Raw genomic sequence first — 8,433 nt, forward strand, 5'->3', positions numbered from 1 at the left:
CACAGCGATTGCATAGCCTTTCTATATGATATATTTCTATTCTTTATATATATTTTCCTTTCTTTTATGAATATAAAAACCTGTTTTAATCCACCTAGTGGTGTAATGATGCCTTTTTCATATCAATCATACTATCATATATAATCCTGTGGTATTCTTCAAAATAAATTTCTTCGATTCTCAAAAGAATAACCAAAATCGGTTTGTTGGACCGTCTACTGATAAAAACCATCAATTGGAAAAGATTTGAGGTCGATTTAGAAATTTTTTTAAGGTTTTCCCCATTTTCAGTGAAGGTATACAATTTTTAACCCACTTTACCCTATATTTCCGGATCCGGAAGTCGGATTTATCGGGTTTATCGGGTATGCGGTTTTCCATTCCGGAAGGTACGCAAAAATTTTATTAGGAACGCACTATGATTTCTATAAAATGGCTACAATGATTTTCAAAAATTTTAAATCTAATGGATTTTTTTACAATATATTAGGCGAACTTAACTGACTTCGGCAACAACGATTTTCGAATTCCGTGTCCGAAAGTATCGCGAATAGAGAAGCTTAAAGGAGGCCAAAACGAATTTAATAAACATAAATTTAATTTAAAATAAACTTATGGTCCCTTGCAAAATTGGTGAATTTTATCCGACTCCGACATTAAATTTTGAAATTATTCCGACTTTCAATTTTGAAATTAAAGAGTGATGAGATTTTTAAAATCAAACCGTGATAGAAGATGACGATACTAAAAAATCTTCAAAGTTCGGCTCAAAACTATTTAAATTTATTCTTCATACTAATTCATGGACACACGAACTATTTTTGGTTATGCTGGTCTCTGAATACCGTTTCTGGAAGTACCACAAATAATGACAAAAACTTTAAAGAGGAACTCACTTCTACTTCTCATGAAATGCCTAATATTCTCGCAAAAAACACATGCGGATTGATAGAAAAGGTATGTCACTGCTAGGTGGATTAAGCATTTTTTCAAGTTCAATTCAAATGAATAGTGAAGTTAATAACTGTATTACAAAAATATATTCACTTAAACTTCCTTTTCAGCAAATGCAAATTTCTCGAGCGTTTGTTTAACTTCTTCATCAGGATCACGGTCACGATGTAAATGTTGCTCTTCAAGTCACAGACAGGACCGTAGGCCCGCCACACAAATTTCGTTGTTATCCTCAACATTCCAATGCATTTGAATATCTTGGCCACCTTTTTTTGCGTAGATTTCATCATCCTGCACCACACATTTAAAATTGGTCAGCTCGAATTTTTGCGATGCTCGATCAACATTTTCACTCTTAGCATCTTTTGTTTTGATGTCATTTTTATAATGATGAATGAGAAATGATGCATAATGCAACAGAGTCGAATCGACTTTTTCGTACAAAGACCGCGCCTGCATTAAACCTTTCGTTTCGAGGAACATTATGTTGCTCCTGGCTTTTTATTGACGACGCATTGGAAGCTGACCATTTTTGTCGTAACACTATTTAATTCACTAATAATCCATATGTTTCATCAAAAATGAATTATAAAAAATTTACAGAAGTATTTCTCTCCTTTATTCGGAGTATTTTTAAATTTGTTTAGTCTTACTGAAACGAGCTTTCACTTCTGAAAATTGTTTTGAATTTCTTTACATTTGAGGAGTCAACTCTGCTTAGGAGAATGCATTAATAATCCGAAGTATACATCGGTTATTGATATTTACAAACAGAGGCCCTGTGATTTATTGTTTTTGCTACGTTTTGTTTTAAATTTTATTTAAGGTCTCATTAATTTGGATATCATAGAAATTCTCAAAAAGCTTCTGTCTGTAAGTGGCATTTCTTCGTGATCCTTACCATCATCACGGTCACAGTAGTCATCATCAACGAAAACATGTCATTACTGCAAATGAGTTATATGTCGCCAGTATGGAAACAAATGTGTGCTTTAAACGATTAGCGAGGAAATCAATGTGTAACTGTTTTCGCAAATTAAGATCATCTACCATCATCGCTGCTGCAATTTTTCTCATGAGATAACACAAGTTCAATCACGGTGAAAAGATTCGAGAGCAATGTTAAAAATATCCACAAACAGTAGCAAGCCGGCACATATCTTAACGCACTTAGTGGCCTGTGTAACCTATTTTTTGCAGTTCCCTCCGGTCGCCGACTTGGTGCCTGGCATCGATTCCTCTATGCAGCTAACTGGAGATATGGATCGAAAAACTTGTTTCCCCGCTGTGACTCCAGAGCGAAACTGGCTCCAGAGCATCCCCATAAAAAGCTGTTGGTCGCTGCAATGGCAATAATGCTGTTGTCCGGGACGTTTGCGAATGGAATAAATTTTTCCAGTTTTCGTTGCATCCCCGTGTACATACAATATTCGGTCAGGTGAAATTGCAGAATGCCAATCGCGTGCCGATTTAGATGAGGTCGGTATCTGAAACTAGTTTCCTGCGACAGTCGGTACGTTTCAGACTGGGGTTCCTAGTTCTTCCTCGAACGAAACCAGTTCCGATAGCCGAGGTGTTTGTCTGCCAATTTCCTTTCGTTCAATTGATTTTCGAAAGCGGGTTTTACTGGGTTCATCAGAGTACTGCAAAAATGTACGTCTGAAAAATGGATTAGATTGGATTTCGTACTGGATTTGTAGTAAGCCTCGTACGGGTTGCTAAACCGGAGCTAGATCTAGGACAGTTTCATTTTCATGTAGATCTTGACTGCTAGACGGAGAAAGGCAGTCGGAAGCATTTTCCGACTGTTGAACTTACGTCTGGTAAAGTTAGTTTTGATAGTATTTTGATGACAATTTCAAACGTGCGATACCATCTAATAAATCTAAAAATCCTTGGTGTTTATTTTTCAAATTCTTCAAACTGTATTTCTTATTTAAGTTCAACTCATATAAAAAAAAGATAAATTGTTCACTCAAGTTTCTTTTTATCAGTGGATGCGAATTTTCGGGCCTTTAATTTGACTCCTTCCTTAAACTGCACAGTCTCCATGATCACTTGATGCAGCGCGCCATTTCACCTTGACCAACATCTCACTGACAACTGTCTTTGGCATCTTCTTGAAGTTCCGTTTGACAATTGCCCATTAGGTTTATATTGGGCAGAGCTTCGGCATATTGGGAGGGTTCATGTTCTTAGGTACCACCTGGATGTCATTAATGACAGGGTGTTAAATCTGCCCAAATAAACCGAAGCAATTCTATTGCTTGTGGAAAAGCAACAGACGTTTTTTCCAGGCACTCCTGCATATAAATTTCTTGGTTGATGACTCTTGACGCCATGTTATAACGCTCTTTAAACCACAAGAACAGATGGCCTGCTACACAAAATATTTCTTTGCGGAATTCGAGAGCGCAGTGTCAGCATCACGATCGTACTTTGGCCAACTTGTTTAGCTTGTCGTCACGATTTGTAGTCACCTAGGTGATGACCGATTACGAATGGTTTTGAACCAAAAAGTAAATATCGAAATCAAACAGTGAGCATAATGTTGTATAGACATTTTTAAAATGAGAAGTACACGTGGTTTTTTTTATGCACGATGAAAAAATAAACGTCGAGTTGATTAATTTTTGGTCAAAACACCCTTTAGTAACCGGGAAAATCGACTTCAGGTTTATGGTTTGTGAGACTTGACTTCTGTTTCATCAGACCTTCTTCATATCAACTACATGTTTAAAGCTTGCTTCATTTAGAATTGGAACAAACTTTTGCTCATATTGTGGCGCTCCTGGTGGACATATTTGGAAGTTTTTGGCGCCCACGTGTCGGGAATTTTGTCAGCTTCACGTATGATTTTTGACATTCTGTATCGACTGTACTTTGTAAACAATCAACATGGAAGCCGAAGGGAAAAAATTGTGCACAATTATTTGGAAAATCCATTGTGGTCTGCAACTGGGCAAGCTAAACAGCTGAAATTGCCCAGAAATACCGTATGGCGCGTTATCAAATGGTATAAGGAAACATTGACGACGATTCGGGAGCCTCAAGCCAATCGTCGGAGTGGAACTGTCGACCGGAAACTGCGTGGTAAGATTTTGAAGACGATTAAGAGGAATCCTAATCTGTCGGACCGTGATTTGGCCAGAAAATTCGGTGCTGCCCATAGTACCGTGAGGAGAACTCGACTCCGGGAAGGAATCAAGTCGTATCGAGCTAGCAAACAGCCAAATCGGACCATAAAACAGAATAATGTGGTCAAAATTCGTGCTCGGAAACTATATGACCAGGTGCTGACCAAGTTCGACGGGTGTCTTCTGATGGACGATGAAACCTATGTCAAGGCTGACTTCGGGCAAATCCCAGGTCAAAAATTTTACTTGGCAACGGCTCGGGGGGATGTTCCAGCCAAATTTAAATTTGTTTTTGCCGACAAATTTGCAAGACAATTCATGATTTGGCAGGGCATTTGCAGCTGTGGCAAAAAACGAAAGTTTTCGATACAAATAAGACAATGACATCGGAACTATACCAAAAAGAGTGTTTCCAAAAACGAATTTTGCCGTTCATTCGATTTCACGACCATCCCGTAATGTTTTGGCCAGATTTGGCAAACTGTCATTACAGCAAAGTCGTTCAAGAATGGTATGCAGAGAAAGGGGTCCAGTTTGTTCCGAAAAGCCTTAACCCACCCAACTGCCCCCAGTTCCGCCCTATTGAGAAATACTGGACAATTATGAAGAGGAGGCTCAAGGCAAAGGAAAAGGTTGTCAAAGACATCAATCAGATGACGACCTGGTGAAATAAGATACGTGTTACAGGAAAAATTCGAGAATTCCTTCGAAACCGTGACGAATAATTTTATCCGTATTTTTTCTTAAAAGTATGAAGAAAACGCTACATTTGTATAAAAATAACTGAAATACAGGCAATTGTCTTCGTTCCAAGAAATGCTACTGCTACTTCGAAAAGAATAAACCAACAAATAATTTTGAAGATTGAAAAATATAAAAATAATTATTATAATTTGTACCAAATAAATGATTTGTATACTAGTTAAAACTCATCTTCAACTGTAAAAATTAATATATTTGTAATAATTTCATCCGTGTCCATCTCACACTTTCCTATCGCAGATCTGCATTCGAAAAATGTAACAGACAGAAGTGATTATCAGAAGTTCATTTGATGATTTTTGAAACTTTTAGAGAATACATAAACACATAATTGTTATGTTTTAAAATCTCCTCTCTTAAGCTAAATACCCACCCCTAGAACTTAACGCTACCTCCTAAATCATGTGACATTTTTCTTACTCATTTACTTGTCGTTTTAAAAAGCTTCTGGTGATCATTCATAATCGCCAATAATTTTTGTATTGTTCGAAGTTCAGACGAGTTTGACAGATTTACCTTAATATCACTCCATCACCAGTTTAGCGTAATGGCACGATGCCATATCCCGACAAAACAGAGTTTTATCTACTTGAAATAAGGAGAACGACTGCAGGTTTTTTTAGGGCACTCTTCTACATATAGTCATTTGTCGAAATTTTCAGAATGATTCATTGAGCTTACCGCTCGAGTTGTTTTTTTCTGTCCTAAAAACTGCAGAAAACTGCTACGCTTGGAATGGCACACTTATACTTGTTCATCGAATATCTAAACATTCAAGGCTTATATCATAAATATACCGTAACGAAGTCTAGATAATTTAGTTGACACGCGATAAGTACATAAAAATATATATGTGATATAATTTATGAATTAGACGCGATAAACGTCCGAATGGTCCAAAGGGACAACAGTCCGCTGGGAAAGTTGAGGATTCAGTATTTTGGTAAGCACATGGTATAATATCCGTCGATTATTTTGAGAAAAGAAAAAAAGCTGTTTTAATCCACCTAGTGGTGTAATGATGCCTTTATCATACCAATCATACTATCATATATAATACTGTGGTATTCTTCTAAATAATTTTCTTCGATTCTCAAAAGAATAACCGAAATCGGTTTGTTTGACCGTCTACTGATAAAAACTATCAATTGGAAAAGATTTGATGTCGATGTATAAAATTTTTTAAAGTTTTTCCCCATTTTCAGTGATGGTATACAATTTTTAACCCACTTTACCCTATATTTCCGGATCCGGAAGTCGGATCCGCATGAAATTTAGGAATTACGTATGGGATCACAGGACCTTTTATTTGAACCTAAGTTTGTGAAAATCGGTCGCACCATCTATGAGAAAAGTTAGAACACATATTTACTTTTTTTTGCACATTTAACCCCATAACTCCCGAACTGAAAGTCGGATCAAAATAATATTTAGGAGTTTTGTATGGGACCATAAGACCTTTCATTTGAGTCTAAGTTTGGGAAAATCGGTTCAGCCATCTCCGAGAAAAGTTAGTGAAAAAAACGTTACATACACACTTACGCACATACACACACATACACACACACATTTTGCGTACTCGACGAACTGAGTCGAATGGTATATGACACTCGGCCCTGCGCGCCTCGGTTCAAAAGTCGGTTTCCACAGTGATTGCATAACCTTTCTATATGAGAAAAACAAAACGAACTCATATGTCGAAGAAAAAACGGCTGTTTCATCAAGACAATGCACCGGTTCACAAGTCGATAGCAACGATGGTGCAATTGAACGAATTACACTTCAAACTACTTCAAGATAAAGATCTGGCCTGTGAATATTGGATATTTGATGATTTCATAAAAAGCTCGCCGATAAGAAACTCAGCTTAAATGAGGAAATGATTGCTGAACTTGATGCTTATTCTGAGGCAAAATACTAATCCTTCACAATTAAAAGATTCCATAACTTCACAATTAAAAGATGCTGGCGTGAAGTAGTTATCAGTGTAGTTTTACCCAAAACGTACCTCCGAGGCATAATGCACCTTTTGCTTTTCTCAAAAGTTGGAAATTTTTTGCACTGAAATTTTAATGAAACCGAAAGTCCGCCATAACAACAGATTACAATAAGAGTTTGGTGGCGATGGTTCAATCATATTTGGAAAAATTTAAAAAAAACCAATTATGTCTCTGTTATAAGCAATGTTTGATGTTCGTTCCATAATAATTTTCTAGGGTGAGGAAGACGATTTTAATTATGTAACCAGTGAATTTCTTTGCCAATCATTCGGGTTTCTAAAATTCATGAAATTTTGAAGAAAAATCGTCAAATTTATCGTCTCTTATTTTTGGGGGCAAAACGACCCGAATTGTGTGAGGCAAAATGCTCAAGAATTCGCTTACAAAAATTATCCATAAGTTATCAATTTAATGAATATTAGTGAATCAATCTACCACCTGGCAAATATTCCGTGAACGAAAAGTCTAAAGCTCTCTTTAAATTTTCTTATTTATGAGCTTTATGAGGATGCATATTGCCCCGTGGTTGTCATGAGCTTTGATCCGGTGTTTTTATGAATTTTTACTCGTTGTTTAAAATCATCCTGCCTCTAGCAAAGTCCTGGCATTACATTCCTTCTGTGGAATTTGGCCTTTCTGTTTCAACAGACTTCGCAGCCGATTCTTAGTGTACAGAATCATTGCATGGCTAGTACTATGGATCCTACTGACACTAAGAATCCTTCCAGGTCGGGGCTCGAACATACGACAACTGGCTTGTAAGACCAGCGTCCTATGCATTGAACCGCCAACCCGGGACTATCATCCTGCCTCTATGTTCAGATAATCGTCACTTCGCGTAAATTGTAATGTATATTTTTCATGTTTTCCACGATCGGGCGTCATGCCCCGCATATATTTCAAAAGACAATTTTTAAGGGTTTTGGAAAATAAGATATTTCATGTATTTTTCAATGCATTCAGTGAGTATTTGTACGTAATTTTGAGAAATAATGATTACGGAAGATAGTCATGCATTCTCAATAGTTAAGATATAGCTACATTTCCTTAGGGGATGCGTTTTACCCCATCTACCCCTAATTGCGAAAGTAAACATTTGCCAAAACCAATGTTGCTCGAATATCAAAATTGCAACGAACGCCAATGATCATCGTTCGATTCCCTTCGCCTTTGTTCGATATTCGCTCTGCTATTCGGACTTGTCCGTATATTCGGGTGCGAACGAAGCCGACGCATGAAGATCTATTCCTTGCAGTTGTTATTCACATTGAACATACCCTCGAATGACTTAACGCGAATGTCGAACGAATATTCATGCACCGATCATCGTCAAAACCTAATTCGCGATGATCGTTCGTGCTGTCTTTGAAACAAGCAAATTAAGACATTTTCCACAGTATTAGTACCATTGTCTTATGTGTGGGTGTGTGTGATGAACCGTATCCCAGCACTCCCCCAATTGGTTTTCTACGATTATTGCTTATTTATTTTCACTCTTCTCTCTTTCGTGCAGTGAATAGTTCAACGTTGTTTGAGACGGGCGTTAGTAATATAAGTATATTCGCACCGAAGACATTGGC

The sequence above is a fragment of the Malaya genurostris genome, chromosome 3, assembly GCF_030247185.1.
Source record: "Malaya genurostris strain Urasoe2022 chromosome 3, Malgen_1.1, whole genome shotgun sequence".
NCBI classification, from domain to species: Eukaryota; Metazoa; Arthropoda; class Insecta; order Diptera; family Culicidae; genus Malaya; species Malaya genurostris.